This window comes from Hippichthys cyanospilos, chromosome 5, assembly GCF_059441005.1.
Source record: "Hippichthys cyanospilos isolate Australia breed blue-spotted pipefish chromosome 5, RoL_Hcya_1.0, whole genome shotgun sequence".
NCBI lineage: Eukaryota > Metazoa > Chordata > Actinopteri > Syngnathiformes > Syngnathidae > Hippichthys > Hippichthys cyanospilos.
The window spans coordinates 2,455,988-2,464,648 of NC_142373.1; positions in this window are offsets into that span (position 1 = coordinate 2,455,988).

Consider the following 8,661-nt stretch of genomic DNA (forward strand, 5'->3'; position numbering starts at 1 on the left):
CATACATACATACATACATACATACATACTACATACATACATACATACATACATACATACATACATACATACATACATACAGTACACGCACACACATACATACATACATTTTTTTTTCTTGTCTTAGGTTTTTGTTTTCTTTTTTTAAACTATAATAACCATAACCAATATTTACAGTAGGATTGTCCTGTCAACGGTTAAAAAAAGTCAATGGTCAAGTGTCCTACTGTTGAAAATCGTACCTTCGTGCTATGCTGCCACCTTGGTGTGAAGAAGTTAAATTACTTTTGGAAAGTAAGTGTGTGAGCGTGAAAGAGTGTGCGAATGTGTGTGCGTGCTTGAGTGCGTGTGTTGCATTCCTCTGGGATCTCTTTAGGACCTTGACTCACTTTTCCATGAACCGAGTGGAAGAAGAGCTATTTTCATTATTTTTCTTTGTCATGTTAAAGTGCAAATTTAGCTTGTTTTTATTGGATTTTATTAGATTTTAATTAGTGAGTAGTCAGGGAAAGTTATTCTCCACTGGCCAACCAGAGGTGCTGATCCACAGTTACAACCAAAATGTAATGATTGTTTCATATATTTGTATTAATTAATGACCAAATGTCCCCATTTCATGTAGGTTTTGTATTCAGATTTTTTATGTATAACTGCAATCATTTAAAATTGGCCATGTTATAAATTATTCTGTGTCCTGATCGGGTGTGCTAATACAAGGGTATCCACACAAGTCCAAAATATCTACCTACTTTATTTATTTATTCATTTTAAAAAATATATTTGCAGTTCTTTCTGTGAGCAATATAGATTGGTGTGCAATACTTAACTGCATGAACCCATATGCATAAACACCGCTGAGTAATGGCATGTAACAAGGGTATGACTGTTCTGTATGTCAACAGAGTAACAAATTTCACAAAGAATGATAGGTGTGAGTCTACTTTTACATTTGTAACTCATTCAATTCCATTGACATGCAGCTATATCAATTACATAAAAGTGGGAGAGCTGGCAGTAGTGAATCAGTTAAATTCCATTGACATGCAGCTACTGTATATCAATAAAATAAAAGTGGGAGAGCTGGTAGTAGTGAATCAGTTAAATTCCATGAGAACTACTGATACTCATTTTGCAAGCAACTGACAGCTCACAATCGACATAATGGTCACCCATGTGCTAAGAGATCACAACTAAAAAGTTGAAATAAAGACAATCTTTGGATGCGATGGCAAAGATGTATCTGCTATCTACACAGTTCAGACACCCGCCTAACTATCTGCAAAGACAGGTGGAAAAAAACAAGATTGAGCATCTTCTAAAATGGTTTATCTTCAGCTATCAGAAATGTTAATTTAAGGATTTCTAAAGGGCCTGTATCATGCAATTCAACTTTTTGGAGATTTAACCATATTAGAATGCCATTTCCTTAACAAAAACACCTTCAAATGTCATTCATTGAATACTGTCCATGTAGACTGAACATTCACCTACATTCTCCTAGCATCCTGGGACAATGTCATTAAAGGAGGCAAGGCAGTCGCACAATGAGTTGCAAGAGATAAAAGAGCCAGGCCTCTTACTTCCCGGTGACAAAAATAGCCACCAAAATAACTCATATCTCAAAAGAAATTAAACTATCATTATGCCAAAGGGGATACATGTGTAATTATTACATATCTATAGTTAACTATGGAAACTTTAAAACAGCACTATAGAGAAGGGAGCACTACAATTAATTTCCAAATTAAAAGCAAGCCAATGAGAATTTGAATCAACTTATTGCAAATTTCTGTTCTAATTAACTCTTTCCAACCTGTTGTTTGCCATTATTTTGTTAAGTTCTATAAGCATGCTTTTTGTCATCAGTTATGCAATTCGTAATGGATGAGACCCAAAAAAAAGGTTATGTTAAAAAAAAAAAAACATCGCTGAATATTATTCACTTAAAGATACCAATAAAAATGTCACAGTAAAGTTTATTAAATCAGATACGGATGGCACAGCTCTCTCTTATGAATTTCCCGTTTTCATCCAAAAATATTTGTGCTCGTTGAGATGAACCTGTTTGAGTTGGTGTCTTCAATGACCTGGCTGTAGTCCTAAACAGAAGCGCCCTGCTGAAGCATAGTGATGTTGTTTCATTTCACATGAAATGGCCACCCATTTGTTCCAGCAACAGATACAGTCAGGAAATGGAAGCAAGGGATGCGCCAGAGACTTCTTTTTAAAAGACGCCCGGTTTGCTCAGGTAAGCCCTTCTCACTGGCCTTGTCTCACACTTGTATAATAGATTGTAGAGAATTAATGTCACATGTATAGCACGAAACCACACAGTGAAATTTTTAGGATCCATACCATCACTAGATTGATTATTCCCTTCCTTTGTCCTTTACGAAGACACTCGGGGGCTGAAATTTTACCCAGATGGTGATGCCATGCCAAAGATCAATATGGCGCAATTACTGAGTAATCACATTACCAGGAATGTGCCATCCCTTGGCTAAAATACTACGAGAATGATCTGTACAAAAATTACCCCAAAATGATCAAAATACTGCCAAAGGGTTAATTAAATAAACAAACGGTCATCGTAACCTCATGCTAGAGACTCATTACATTGTGACGCTGGTTGAGGAAATGAGCTTAAAACACGTTCTAAAACGTCCTCACTGTTCAGTGTATATATCGGAACTAGTTTTAACTCAGACCTTGACCTAATGACGTATTTCACAAAGGTTTAGGAAAGATTAAGAGATTTGACATTCCAAGAAGCCCCCGAGACTGCTTACACTGTGGCTGGATAACAAGCCTCAGCTGGGCAGCGCATGTGCGCTTGGTTGACTAAGAAGCTGAGCTGTGGCCAGAAACAGACTAAAGAATTCCATCACAGTAGAAACACACATAGGACAGATTGTGAAAACTTACTGAATTGTTTAAAAAGGAGCCTGAGGATGTTGCATTTTCTCCCACGTAATTCATCCAATTTAAATCATTCCATTTTCAACATCCATCTGTCCATTTTCTTAACAGCCTGTCCTCACAATGGTCGCGGGCTCAATGGTGCCTACCCCAGCTGTCTTTTGCCAGTTGGCCAGAAGTACACCATGAATGGGATGCGAGGCACACAGAGACAAACGACTTTTCACACTAAAAAACACACCTCAAGGCAGTTTGGAGTGTCCAGTATACCTACCATGCATGTTTTGGAATTGTGGGAGGAAACCAGAAACATGTTCCAAAAATTCACATCAATGAGGCTAGTATTTTTCTCGTTCCAGCTAGTCATGATTCTTCCAAGATCCAAAATCGGTGACTAAAAAATTCATTCGAAATGAGGCAGAGTTTCCATAAAGCATGTTCATCATTTATTCCAGAGCCATTTTCAACATGACACATTTACTGTACATCGTTTCCATTTACACTGTACGTCATTCAGCTCATTCAAGTCAATATGGGAATGACTTTCAACTTGCTCAAAATTCCCACAGATTTTTCACCATTACAATATCCTAGAATGACTCTTGCAGGACCACTGAACCATGTATGCTGAATACTTTCATGGGGGGCCCATCTGATTGGCATGTGAGAACAAATTGTGACATCAAGGAGTGCGCACATCATGCATGCTGTAAATGCTCCAATTAAAACATCTGCCTCTCAATATGCCTTCACATGTAATAATTGTTCATTGAAAGGTACTAAATGACTGAAACAGTCACTGATAGTCTATACATAGTAGTATAATTGCCTGACTTTGGTGCTGGCAGCATGGGTTCAGTCTGACTCAGTTATGTGACTGTAGATGGTTAGACCTATTTGTATTTCTCCTAAGATTGACTTCTTCAAGTCCAACATATGATTTATCCTTTCAGCCACCTTAGCTATGGCGGCTTCTAGCTCTTGTTCAACAGGAAGAAATCATATTGAAATTGAATGGAAACAATAAAAAAAATAAAAAACAAAAAATAAATGTTTGAATTAAGGGATGCAAAACCAGAGTACCAACCAATCACACTTCCAAGTGTCACAACCAAATTCAGAAAACAGGTGAACACCTGAACCTAAAAGACGCAGGGTGGAATATTCAGAGTTGCCGTTTACTGGTTTTACCCAAATGTGGCACGCTCACTATGGTATCACAGAAAGACCGTACTTTGGAAGCATGCTCCAAGCGAGGGAAAGCGTTAGTAAATAAAATACAATTTGCCATTGGATGCAGTGCATAATAGCATTGAACCTACAAAGCTTGGGCAAATATGTCAACACTGATTAGTTACCCCGGGCTTCCGCAGACATGAAGAAAATGAGAACACAATTCTTACCAGTCATGTGTAGGACAGCGATCCAGCTACACAGAATTAACAGCCATCAACACAATTCATAAAGCCGGCCATTGTGATAGAGGGAAAACAAAAACACATTTTCACCTTGTTTTCAGTTGAAATCAAGTGGAAAATGCGTTTTTAAAAGATATTGATTGAATGTAAATAATATTATTAACTGTTAATAAATTAATTATTGACAAAATATGAGATTTTTACTGCTGAAAATAGCAACATGTATTTAGGATCTCTTTGTTACATTATTCAACATTGTTATCCGGTAGAGAAGAAACAACCGGTAGTAAAAACCAACTGTCATTTTTTTTTCTCAATTTATCATGAACAAATAAAATTCAGACGCGATTCTTTTGGGTCTGGGAAATAGGTGGATGGCATATGCTCAAGATGTGCCCTTAGGTTTTGACCCGAATTTGGATTGCGCTATGATTTTTTAACACTAGAGGGAAGCATAAACAAACAAATCAAGAGTGGAGGCTAAGCTTCCACTCCTGCTGTCATCCACTGACATAGTCAAGGAAAATAAATATCCTGGGCAGATCGTCAGCCAAAGACAGCCTACATTAGGGTGATAATGAAAAGTGTATTTAACAGAGAAAGAAAAACTGTAAAATAATAGTCTAGTGTTTTGTTGTTCTTTTAATCGCAGATGCAGGTGTTAATGCTTGCCAAACACCATCTGCTCCATTAAGAAACAATTATACAGTCAGTACACAAAGTGAATATTCTTTTGTTTCCTTTCCTCCCACCTTGTCCATGGTCTACATCATTAACGTCCCTCATTCGGCCTGCTTCCTTCCCTCCTTTCATCGGTTTCCTTTTTGCACATTACACACACAAACACTCACACACAAACATATATAATGTTTATTATGTGCTCATGTGTAACAGATACAGTTTATCATTTGTGATAACCCAACAGTCATAACGGTTCGATGTCAAATTTATTCAATCTTTTTGCTAATTAAGGACAAATGACGTTGCTTTTTCTCAATCAAGTCAACTTTCTGAACTAAGGTACATATTTGGATTTTACATGTGTGGGAGGGTGGCTGCTAACATGTCATATGATGAACAACAGGGCCCGGAACTATGCAGAACCTGTCGCCACTATGCCGACTGAATTCAGAAACTTTGGATGCGACATAAAAATCAAAATGCATGACTTGTTCTTACATGTGGAGCATTTTCCAAAGAATCTGAGATCGATTTATGATGGGTAGGGCAAGGGATTTCTGGACGTCAGGTATCAGGGATACTGGGATGCAATCGTGGGCTTGAAGTTCATGCTAGGGCTTCAAGTTCACGCTCTTAATTTTGCACATTGATGACATAACATTTAATTGACATGTACTTAACGTTATCAATACCTTTTGTTGAACTTACAATAAAAAAGTTTGCAACAATTAATTTATATATATATATATATATATATATATATATATATATATATATATATATATATATATATATATATAGTTAGTTAGTTAGTTAGTTAGTTAGTTAGTTAGTTAGTTAGTTAGTTAGTTAGTTAGTTAGACAATTTCCCTCCTCAAATTAGTTTGGATGAGAGATTTTATTGAAAACCAACTGATAATGCCAAAAAATTGTTTGTCAGAGGATCTATTTTTTTATGAATAAAATTAGCATGAAAAACCTGATCAGAGTGAGACAAATGGACATCATTTAATCACCATTTAGAGGGAAGGTGGCTTCTAATATTACAGATTTCATTCATTTGTTTACAATTTAACGCAATTATTCCAGCGCTGATGCCAGTGTTAGTGCCAAAGTTTAATTTTGTTTGTGTCGTAGGTGTTCCAATAAAAATATCAATTTCACCTGTATTGTCAGAGAAATTCAGTTGTTTCCTTTGCAACTCACATCGCGAACCTGAAGTACATTGCTAACAAGAATGGATAAACACTCTAACTTTTTCTATGTAATGTAGACATGGCTAACTTCATTCTGACATTAACTTGCAACGTCTCCATCTGATTTATTGAGAGAGGACAAAAGGTGTTGTATCAAGCTGTGAGGCCACTGTAATCAAACATCAACCCTGACTGTCAACCACTGATTGAATTAGTGCTCATAAGATAGAGGCAGATGGCCTACTAGTGAAGGAGTGAGGGGGAAGGGGGAGTAAGGACGCATCTGACTGGGCCACTTAACTTCAATGAGCTGCTCTACTACAGCACTTAAATGCTGCTTGATCAAGCAGTTCCCTCAGGGCTCCACCTTCATTGGGTGCAAAAGTGCAGTCACTTGTTCAATGGAGTGGATTACAACTCCTGCCCTCATTGGTTGATGTCGTACCGGGAGGCAATCACGTGTCTTGTAAGAGTGCCTGTGAGCTGATTAGACCCTTTCACAGTACAGGAACTCTTCTGCTGTACCCTAGTAGCCTGAGTTCCCCTTTCCGTCCACACCAAAAAATGTTTCGAGTATGGAGGATTCCCCTAAGCATCTATCAGGAACCTTCTAAGCCCCTAGTTAAGACTGGGGTCTTCGGCTACGTGCCTTGGGTAGCTTGAAGGGGGCGTGTTCTGCTAACGCTGAGTGGTGGAGCTACAGGCTCAACTCCAGGTTGATGTCCGAGTCACATTACTCTGAGGGCAACTCCGGGCCTTCCGTGTTCCCCGTCTATGGCCAAGGGATGGAAACTGGAATGGATTGGAATTTGGGGGCTGAATGACATTGAATGATGTCATTCAATGCCGGCCGGCCACCAAACATGCATCCATCCATTGAAAAGTGTCCATCCTTCAAGTTGTTTTCCTGTCTTTTCTACTGTTAAACACCCTGTGTTTAAGTCTCTATCCCACTGAGGGGTGAACACTTTCAAAATTCCCTTGCGGCTAGAGAAACGTCTTGCGACCTTTGGTGACCTTGGGGTTAGGATTGGGGTGTTCTCTGACAATCTTTTGACAATTTCTGGCGACCACAAACAACCCCTGGAGGAAGAGTTTTTTCATGTTGCAATATGTACATACAAAGTCAGGTCAAAGAAAAATCATGGACTGGATTTACAATAAAAAAAAAAATTGGATCTTTCTTATTTGATTAAGTGGAATGGGTTGCATAACTACACATGGCAAGTGCCGTTCTGTAGATTTATCACCATGTTTAAAATAAAAACTAATGAAAGGGGTATATTTGAAACAGTTCTGTGGGAATTTTATATTGAACGTTTGTTTCATTGAGCAAAAAGAAATCAAATAAGATGAAACTCCAAAAAACAATCATCCAAATAGTTTAGAGGGGCTTGAGACACTTTTCGGGGGCTTCAGACTCCCTGAAATAAACATAACGACTCTTATGTTGAACCCATATTGTAGTGATTTCTAGAGTCTGACGGGACAATACTTGCAGGAAATAGATAAAATCATTAAAATACTACCATAATATTGCTTTTCTAAGTGTCTTAATTTATGTTTTAAAGCCAAGGGGGTTCAACTAAATTTCCACTATCAAACATAGGGAAAATGCTCAATTACTGAATGATCTCCACTCTTCTTTCCCGAACCATTGTTGCCCAGAGGAGTTTTTCCTATAGCATGGATTCAGCTCAGCTCCCACTATGTTGATGCCATTTGCACTTCCTTAGACAAAGTACCGTATTTTCCGCACTATAAGGCGCACTGGATTATAAGGCGCACCCTCAATAATGACAGATTTAAAAACTTTTTCCACATACAAGGCGTGCCGGATTATAAGGCGCACCCTCAATTAATGACATATTTTAAAACTTTTTCAATCTTATTATAGTAATACTCAAAGTAATAACAATAATAACTCAAATAATAACTCTAAACTCTCAATAGCATCATAACTCAATGTGAATATGACCAACATTGTTCAATTGTAAACACACAAAAGAAACGGTTAAAACTTACTTTATCAGTTCATTCCCCATCTACGAATCTCAATCTCAATTTTGATCCATATATAAGGTGCACCTGATTATAAGGCGCACCATCAGCTGTTTAAAAAAAATAAGGCTTTTAGGTGCGCCTTATAGTGCAGAAAATACGGTAGGTGAGAAGGAATCAGCCAAATGATTTACTGCAGGGATCACCAACCTGTTTGAAAAAGAGATCTACTTCTTGGGTACTGAGGGGTACGAAGGGCTACCAGTTTCTGTGATTAGACCCATCATGATTTCTCACAATAAATCAGGAACAACTGTAGAAAATGTGTAAATCATGTGTAAATCATTCGTAATATGTAATGTAAATTTCTAGAAAATCACAATCTTCTGTTACTTGTCAGCTATTCACAGATCAAGTCTGCGGCCTACTCCTGTAATCATTGGGGG